We start from the raw sequence: 10,551 nt of genomic DNA, 5'->3' as shown, positions 1-10,551 counted from the left end.
TTGTCCATTCTTTTTGTTGGCAAAAGGAAATAGCTGACTCTCTTTTAAGGTCTCAAAACCAAAAACAAAACAATACGGCAATATGGACATAAGTCAGAAAAGGTGGACTTCTGCTGACTACTCCAAACAATGAAGTTTGTTACTATTGTTGTGGCAAAGTTGTTTTTCCACTGCTGAAATACTCTGAGGTGTCAGAGAGAGAAATCCCTTCTGTCTGATCCGGTCCCCTGGTAACTCATTTACACACATTAAATATTCAAACCCTTACTGACCTTTCTTCAGGGTTGTCATGAATGTTTTCTGTAAATATTGACAGGATTAATGCCTACCATGGATGTGTTTATCAGGCATCTTCATGGAGATGATGTACAGGCTACCTCTGGGGAGACAGAATCTGCCAAAGTTTACCAAGACACTGAAAGTACAAACAAGTACAAAGTGAAAAGAGAAAACTTCACTTGGACCTGATGCCCTAAAGGTTAAGGTTTTATATCATGTAAATAACTGCACTAGGCAAGATTTTTTACGCAAAACTCCAACTGTCTTATCAGCTAAATCATAAAGTGGGGCTACAACAGAGAACAGCATGGTGGGAAGTCTTCCACACAGGAGGTGACGAATCCAAACTTAACAGTGAAATCCAAAAGTGTCTCCTAAACAGCAGAGAACAAACGCTCCGTCCAGAGAAAGCTGGACTCACCAGTGTTAGAACTTTTGTCTCTCTCATCCCTTTGGTATCCTTTGGTATAGGGAGCCGAAGTCTATTCCAGTATGTTGCAGATTACTTGATACAAGCAAACTACAAACTGTACGCTCCTCACACTAGATTTCCAGTATCTGCTCACCTTCACTGTGTTTGGTGCCTAAGAACCAATCTGCACACTGAAGAGGGCACTAGCTGAAACGGTTGCATTTATGAGAACATAAAAGTTTCTTTTTTGAGTGCGAAAAAAAGAAACTGCGTAAACTAAGCTTTCAGAGTTAGACATCAAACATGTAAAAAGGACTTTAGGGGGGCAGCAGCCTTGAGGTTTGAGAAGTGGGCTTGTGAGCGGAAAGTTTCTGGTTCGAATACCAGCTTGGATGTGGTGAATGAGAAATGTTCTTCCCTTGCTGAACAATTATCATTGAGATACCCATGAGCAAGGCACTAAACCCCCAACTGGTCCAGTTAGGCCATAAGGTGAAGCCGTTTTTCGTGTTGAAATCCTGTTCCCATATATGTGGCACTAAATAATTTTTACTTCATTAAAAAGATCTATTGCTTTTGAGCAAGAAAATAAAAGTTCTCCATGTGTCATCCTGCAGGGTTTTTTTTATTAGTGTTTAAAGTCGGCAATAGTTCTTTCCTCGTGTAATCATATTTTGATCATGAGGCTTCGCGGACCAATCGCCACGTGCTTCCCGCTAGACCAATCAGGTGGCCGCTTTTTGGAACGACAACAACCAGGATCCAAGATGTCTGCTCCCTTGTTATCAACATTGAGTAGCGAAGAAGAGGAAATTATGGCCAGACCTCCTTCAAAAGTGCGTAAAAGGGATTATAAACAATGCTATATGCATCTCATGTCCATAAAGAAAGAAGAGACAAAGGATTTTACACGCACACGGTGGGATACATTCAGAAACAGCGTCAAACGGTGGCTTGGCTTTCAGGGTGAGAATCAGAGAATAGCAGAACCATACAAACATTGTATAGAAATCGAGTTTGACAATGTTCCCGAAGACGCTGGGTTTCACTCCACTTGCTACAGGCGTTTCATAGACAATAAGTGGAGCTACTCAGTAGACACCAGCTGAAGTAAAATATATGATCTGGATTAACTGGTGTAATGGAGGCTCATGCTCTGTGGGGCTTGTGTAAGCAGCAGAGACGGACACAGAGCAGATGCCTTGAATTCTTTAGTGATGTAGTTGCAGGGAGTTACAGATGAGATGAGAACAGATATATGGACATTGAGTTTGATTACGCATCCTGAGTCAAGCAGCCTTTGAACCTCAGCATTGTAGATGGCAGCCTTTGCAAGACCTTTAGTCAGTCTCTTCTCACTACTCCTGAGATTTGCCATTACAGACTCCTTGGTAGCCTGCAGAAGGGGAGCACCTATAATGCGCAGCAACGGGGTAGCCTTATTGTGTCCTTGATTGCAGTGTGTCTATGGCCTCTTGGTCCTGACAGGACCGTGTGAAGGTATTCCTTGGGGGTGGCAGTAGCATCTCTGCCGATAGGCGACAGGTTTGCTTTGTGGAGTAGGCGGCTCATCAGCCTGATGGCGCTGTGTCATTTTCAAGGACAGACGGTGGGCTTCTGCCTTAAACTGAAGCCATGAACCTGCAAGTGCTCAATGAAGCTATCCGTGTACACCAGTAGAAGTCAAAATGAAACGGAGATAATGAACATTGCTTATGTAATTAATCTATTTTTTCTTTTAGAAAATAAAAAAACACTACAGCAATGCTTAGCACCAAAGATGGAGACTAAATCAGTAAAGCAAGAATCTGAGCTTTCTTGCTGAACAAATTTAGACAAAACACACAGAGAAAAATCAAGAATAACAAACACTCTCATTCACACACACATGCACACACACACTAAAATGTTCCAGGTTACTTTGTTGTCCCCCACAATGAAATCGGGGCAGGGACTATAGATCGGCCCTGGGGCCTCATGTATAAAAGTCAGTGTAGATTTCATACTGAAAGACGACGTACTCCTGCGCACCTTTCCTATACACATCCTAATCAATGTGAAATTGAGCGGACATGCATGAGCCTCTCACCCCGCCTTGTCTCCTCCCAGAATTTACTATGCAAATGACTATAAATGCCCCCTCTTGTCACTTTCTTGTCAAAAAACAATGGTGAATATGCGGCATGTTCAGTGCTCCCTGCTCCAAATATTTCCAGTGTGCTATCACACACGCAGTGTCTTTGTAAATAATGTAAAATTGCACAAATAAACTGATTCAAAGATAAAAACAATATGTGCTGTGTTCAGTGTTCTCCGCTCTGCCGCTCCAAATATGGACAATGTGCTTTTCCACGTTTTTGTTGTTTTGATTTTGTTACTTTTACGAACAGGTTGCCTTTCTTCTCTTACCGTTCAGTCCTACAGTCAGCGCACAGCTCCGATGGTTTGTGTGAGCAGGTACTACACACAAATCATTTGGACATCACACAGTTGTTCCAGGCCGTTGGCCCACCTGACACTGCATTTTCTTCCCAGGAGAGATGGATCTCTGTGCACCTCAGCAATCGTACAGTCCCTGCTGTGCATTAACATGTCCATGTCACATAAACAAGAAAACTGTCTTTACTGGTGATCTTGGTTTTGGCACAGGAAGTGGGGCCTGCTGTCATCTGTGGGAAATTAGTTTCACTAGGTTTTCCATTGTGCTGTCTGTCTCAATGGGTCAGCTGTTCACGTATTTCGAGCGAGCCGGAGGACAGAGAGACACACATTAACACATACCCACGTACTGAGGGTTTTATATAAATTGCAATGAGTGCCTGTATCTATTTCCTAAGCCCTCATTTTTAGGAAACGTTGTGGTAGGAGCACGAAATTGCATTTTCAGTGTTGGAGGAACATAAAATTGAAAATAACAACGCCAGATGGGCTTTGGCCTTTCTATGTTTCAACTGAAACGGGCCCCGCCCTCCCAAAGGGCCCCCGACTGACATGCAAGCATTGAATAATTCACCCACTTTTTAGTATTGTGGCAAGCTGTGGTTACTTCAATCAAAGATATCGCACTGGACACTGTTTCAAAGCTAACAGCCGGCTTTAATTGCACTTAGAACCAGTTAGCAGTTCAATATTCACAGCAAAACGGTAGGCGGGTCATTTCTTTCACTACGAACATTACTAACCCTTTAAATAGCAGGAAAATACTGCGGCATTGACTTTAGACCAGGTTTTTGTTGGTCAATGGCGCAATCGCTTTCCGCTGTCTCAAGATAGCAATGCGCCAACAATGCGCCTGACCACACCTCATTTTAAGACCAACACGTGGGCGCTGGGCGTGAAAATGACAACTGCGTTTCTATGTTGAGCTGTCCATGATGCTGAAAGTACACATAATGCATTTAAGTTGAAGTCCGAAAATATATCATTATTGATGCAAACCAACTTGAATCCTCCCTTTTTTTTTCTTTTATGCTTTTTTCTTTCGCACATTAGCTCTTTAAACGGGCCCCCAGATGCTTAAGGCCGCCTCTAGCCTTTCTAGTGTTAAACATTATCCATATAAATAACCACACTATTATGGTGTATCAATGGAAATAATTATGGTTTTATCATTTTTGCCTTTATTTGATAGTTCAGTAGAGATTGACAGGAAAGTGAGGGCAGAGAGAGGGGGGACGACATGCACCAAAGGGCAAGGGCCAGATTCAAGCCCCCCGGCGACAAGTTTACCTGTTCCTCACCGTCATTGGTGGCTGGACTGTCGTGTGGAGGTGTGACTTGAATGGTCAACTTTTTATAAGAGTCGGCTCGGTTTGCTCAGCACATCACCTATCAACTTTCAACCATGACGGTAAAGTTATTTCATTATGATAATATTACTGTAACAATAAACTACTAGTTTGTTTAGTGGGCCTGAATAGAGACAGAAGTAGAACTCTTCCCTCTGTTATAGTTTCCTTTGTTCAAAAACACTGAATTATTGTTATTGTTATTATTGTTATTATTATAGGGTTAGAGTTGGTTAGGGTTAGGTGTAGGGTTAGGTTTAGCTACTAGTACAACCACTACTACTAATTTATTACAACATTATAAATGTTATTGTCTTTGTGGAAAGTTATGTATTATATAGTAGTAATAGTAGTAGTAATAGTAGTAATAGTATTAATGTTATTTGTCATTTTTGTAAAGTATTGGTCTTTTTATGCAATCGCTGAATCAGTGTTTTTGCATTTGAATGATGTGAAAAGGAGTTTTACCAAAAGGATGTGATGTTGGTTGTGTTGTTTTAGGTCTGAGAGCATCAAGAGCGTCTGTGTAGAAACCTGGTAAGTTACTGGCTTTATCAAGTAGGCTCCTAGATCAAAAATGTTTTGTTGAATGGTTGATTCAACACAGCACCTCCAGAAAAAAGGGATGGTTATTCTGTTTTGATTGACCAAACCACGCTAAAACATGCAGAGGTGGTGTGTTGTGTGTGTGTGTCTGTGACAGATTTTAACCTCATGACCTGAAATGTAAAGAGTAAAACTCTGCAAATGAAAGGTTTCATTCCAAAGCCATATAATTTTTCATTTTGGAAAAACAAACTTCTCGAAAAAAAAAAATCTATATTTAAAAAACAACAACAGAGATCACATCGTCTAAAATGGTACAATTTTCTAAGTGAAGGCCTCCGGGAAAATTATCACTTCAATAATATTCAACAGTAGGGGTGTAACAATACACTCAGCTCACGGTTCGGTACGATACATGGTACAGGCTTCACGGTTCATATAATGACAATATTTTTAACAAAGTTTAAATGGAGACAAATTATGACTGTAGAAAATTGTTTCCTTATTGCTTAGACATAAAATGTAAAAAAAAACAACAACAATATCTTCAACTTGAAGTTTAACCTATTCCTACAATTTATTTTATAATGGTTTCTTTCTTTGGGTTAGGGTTAGGTCTAGGGTTAGCTAACCCTTGCAAATAATAGAATCTGTTGAATAAAATAAATCAGCTTTTAACAGCGGATGCTTGTCTAAATGAAATAAATTGTAAATTAAAATAAAATGTCTAAACAAGAATGTCCTCTTTACAACTAAGTGCAAATGTCTGAACATTGATCTAACATTATCCAAACACCTTAGTTGGACATGCAGGCCACAAAACTTCAACTTAAATTAAAACAACAAATATGTTCAGACACTGATTTTGTAACCTGGGAGGACATGTTTTATTTTTTTTAAGAAAATTAGCATGTCAACATTTTCAGGCAGCAGCTGACACCTTTGACAGTTAGCTATGTACACCATAGAGATATAACACTAGAGGGAACATGTCATAGAGAATTCCTATTCTGGAATGGGACCATATGGCAGCCACCTTACTTGGGTCAACTTCTCAAATGACTGTAATTGGAATCAATGGTGATAGTGCCTTATGCTGCCATTATAATGCATCACTACTACTTTTTATTTAGCTGACTGTATACAAGACAATTGTGACTGTCTAAAATGGTACCAAACATGAGCATTTTTTGTAGTTTGTAGATAAAAATATCTAAGTAATTATGTTTAAAATCATAAAGGTTATCTTCTGGAAGTATTTTAATGCTGCATTTACTTTACAGAAACTATGAATCCTTTTTTCAACAAGACTATAATTATCAGATTTCTTTGGTACTCTTTGGTACTGAGTAGTTGTATGAAGAGTATATATGAAAATATGCTTATTTTTTTATGTAAACCCCCCAAATGATCTGTTATTGTAGCAATAGACAGATGTTGACAGCAATTAAATATCACCATCACTGAAACACACCTAACAATACACCCAGATAAAATATACAATAAAAGGCAAATGTAATGCCATTAAGTGGTTAGTGTGAGCTTTAACAGTGATGCCCCCAGACATTTTTCATAGGGGTGGCCAAATGGGGCCACTGAAAATCTTGGGGTGGCACACCAAAACCTAAAGCCATAACTGAATTTCAGGAGTTCTATTATGCTGTTATAGTCTATAGGCTATTTGAAAACTATGTCAATATGAGAGTTAAGGAATCGCATACTGATATACTTTGGTTTCTTATTTTACAGTTAATGTTACTAATTATCTGATGTGCATCGCCCACTCTTTTAGCTCAGGTCAAAGCAAGCAGCAGAGCCGTCTTGACCGACAACAGCTTAAAAGAAGTCTGCCTAATCGATTCAAAAGGCTCCTACACAGAGCCTCCAAGACCAAAGACAGTTCCCACTGGGGGGTGGTGGAACGCACCACTGGGCGTTTTCTCCTAGCCCCCTGCAAAAAATGCTTCATGAGGGGGTGGCCGAAAACCGACCTCTCTCCAAACCCCTCATGTCAGGAACAGACTGCCGACGCATACACTTTAATAGTGGAGTGCGCCAGCCCCCTTTCCAGCAGGCACTGGAGGAAAGAGAGAACATATCCAATTGAAGCATCAGAGAGGCTGGAGCTAGAGGCCTTGCAGCGGAGGGGCTCCTTCCAGGATGCTTCCACAGCTGCCCAAACCTTGTCCAAGGCGGGAGCGACGAAGACCGGCTTGGTCTCTGCTGCCCTCTGATACACTCCCTGGGCCAGGTGATCAGCGGCGCAAGGGGGTTCGGGGGGTGGAAGCGGGATCCCGGCGTTCTCGGTGGCCGTCCTCATCAAGTTGGGGAAGTCTAATTTCAACGATGGATGAGGTAGAGCACCGGAGGTGAAGGATGCAGCCGTGACGGAGACAGAGGAGATGCTGTCATCACTGTCCCCCGGCGGCATCCCGTCTTCATCCTCCACCACCAGGGGAGGAGCCAGCAGCGGAAGCGCTGTGATAGGGGCAGAGGAGCCGGTCTCCGCCTCGCTGTCATCACAGCAGAGCTCATCACAGCAGAGTTCAATTTCAGGGGAAATCTAACGCTGATAGCGTTTGAAATGAGCCCAACGCTGCCGGCGTCTCACCCTGGTGAGAGCCCTGCAGCTGCTGCAGTCCAGCGAGTCGGAGACACTGTCCATGGCGTGTTCCAGGCTGAGGCACTCGAAACACGCCTCATGGGGACTCGAAACTCGCCTCATGCGGATCCGTCGTCGTGATCAGGCCGGGGCAGCCCAGGCAGTCTTTGGCGATGTTGGTCTCAGATGATGCCATCCTAGGCAAACTTGTTCTTCGCTGAAGAAAAAGCGGATGCTGAATGAGGGGTCGCTTGCCATTTATAGTGCGAGGCCCCTAGAGGGTGTATAGGCTCGTCCTGATTGGCTGAGCACGTGCATGCAAATTTCAGTGCGCTGAGACGACTAGATGAGTGGCTAAGCCAAATGAGCCCTGTTAGAGGGCGAAACCTGTGTGAAATAGAACTGTTTGTTGGCTCAACGACACAGACGGCAAGTAAGGAGAAGCAGCAGCTGACATCAATGAAAAGTGATGTTGAGCTGTTCTCACAACTCTACATGACGAGAGATGGAAACCTGGAAGACTTCTTTCAGCATGAGAACCAAGCATGGCCACCAGTGCTCTCCGATGGAGGAAGATTACGACTTGGTACCAAGAGTGACCTTCTGACATGCCTGGAGGACCTGTCCTCAGCTCAGACTAAGGCCTGATGCTACCTGTGTAGTTCTTGATGGAGCTGCCATCATTCAGATGATGAAGCCAGCAGGTGCCAAGACATTTGATGGATATGCCCAGCAGTTATCCATCCCATATATCTCTTCTCAGCTGTGCAGTGTGTCACATGTGGACCTCGTTTGGGATACTTACAAGGATGACTCCCTGAAAGGCACAGCAAGAGCCAAGCGCAGAAAGGGCATAAGGAGACGTGTGGTTGGGAAGGCTGCCATACCAGGAAACTGGCAGAACTTTCTGCGGGTTGACAGCAACAAGACAGAACTATTCAGTTTCCTGTCCAACGTCCTCCTTCAGGCGTTCTGTGAGGAAGATAAGGAAGTTGTCCCCACTGATGGGAAGGGGGTGCTCAGCACACAGCTACTGCAGGATCTCCACACCCTGGCCCCATGTAGCCATGAAGAAGCTGATAGTCGTATGCTACTGCATGTATCACACGCTGTACAGCATGGCCACCACCAGATGCTCATTCGCACTGTTGACACTGATGTTATGGTCTTGGCTGTGTTTGCCACAAGTCAACTACCAGCTGGATGTGAACTGTGGCTAGCATTTGGAACTGGCAAGAGCTTTCGCTACCTGGCAGCCCACCAAATAGCTGCGTGCCTTGGACAAGAGATGTCATGTGCCCTTCCAATGTTCCATGCTTTGACAGGCTGCAACACCGTATCCAGCTTTGCTGGACATGGAACAAAGGCAGCATGGTCAACATGGAAGTCACTGCCGGAACTGACAGATGCACTACTGATGCTGGCAAATGGACCAAAGGAGATCCCAGATGATGCTACCAGGGTGGTCACATCTGGGAGAAGACACTGCTACCAGACCCTGTGCTGCCATCACCAACTGACTGGGGGTGGGTGAAGACAGAAGGAATGTATGAGCCCTACTCGACGACGTTGCCACAAGCATCAAAATCCTGCCACAAGCTGATCTCTTGTGGCTGCAAGAGTGGTTGCAGAAAGTGCTGCAGGTGCAAGAAGGCTGCACTTTAGTGCACAGGCCTCTGCTTCTGTGAGGGAGAATGTGCCAGCTGACTCTAATGCTGCTTTTCCACTGCATGGTACCGGCTCAACTCGACTCGACTCTACTTGCCTTTTTTGGTTTTCCATTGGGCAAGTACCAGGTACCAGGTACCATATTACCTGGTACCTGGTACTTTTTTTGATAGCACCTCCGTCGAGGTTCCAAGCGGGCTGAGGCGATACCAAAAGGTGACGTGAAAACACTGTAGACTACTGATTGGTCAGAGAGAATCTTCATCAAGACACGGGACATATATGCTAATGTTAGCTACCAGGTTAGCTTACCCTCTTGCATCGCCTTGAGCAACCAGTCTTTTGTCTTGCTGCCTTCAGCCTCTTCTGAAATAAAATCTGTCTTGCTGTGACTAACATCCACATACTGAGAATCAAGAACATCCCTTCTACATCCTCCATTATTGCTGTGTGTGTCGCGTTTCATGCAGCGTCGCGGCGTCGCTATGACGACCAGTTGTGGGGGGTGGGGCACATTGAGGGGGTACCACCAAAAGCGAGCAGAGTCGAGTCAAGGCGAGGCGAGTTGAGCCGGTACCATGCGGTGGAAAAATAAAAAAGGGAAAATACAGGGAAAATTACCAAACGGGAGCACGGCGGGAGAGGGGGTGAAAATACAGGAGAAACCTGGGAAAAACAGGAGAGTTGACAGGTCTGAGCTCAGCTGCTGCTGTCCATGAGGCAGACTGTCATCTGGCAGCGCACTGTGCAGCAGCAGCAGGCCGGGGGGGTCGGCGTGTGACGCAGTGACGGACGGTCAAAAATCGGCTGGCTGGCTATGCATTTGTTATTTTATTTCACATGAACTACTATGAAAATATACATTATTGATTTAAATGAATAGTACCTAATGTAAAATATCAGATAGAAGCATATTATGCATACTCAGAAGCATGGTATGCATATGCGACTTGTGAGGGGGGACCAGTGGTGGGGGCCAGTGGGGGGGCCAGCGATTGTTTCAGGCCTGGCCACCTCTTGGCGCCATCGAGCCAATTTAAGCAGGTAAAAATGGATATAAGCCCTCACATTTTTTTTTTACTTACCTAACCCATAGAAAATGTGAGAATGTCTCACAACACTTATCTCCGTCTCTTTCAAAATAACGATGCTAATGTTATGTAACGTAACAACTGTATTTCGATATCACCGCTTTCCATTTTCCTGTTGCACGCCACACACCTGGCTCATCCGGTCTCGAGTGAACGTCAGTGTCA

The sequence above is a fragment of the Centroberyx affinis genome, unplaced genomic scaffold (assembly GCF_046629955.1).
Source record: "Centroberyx affinis isolate AG114_WGS23_722 - 3 ecotype Tasmania unplaced genomic scaffold, CSIRO-AGI_Caff_v1 ptg000612l_1, whole genome shotgun sequence".
Taxonomy (NCBI): Eukaryota; Metazoa; Chordata; class Actinopteri; order Beryciformes; family Berycidae; genus Centroberyx; species Centroberyx affinis.
Note: the sequence above shows the minus strand (reverse complement) of the source record.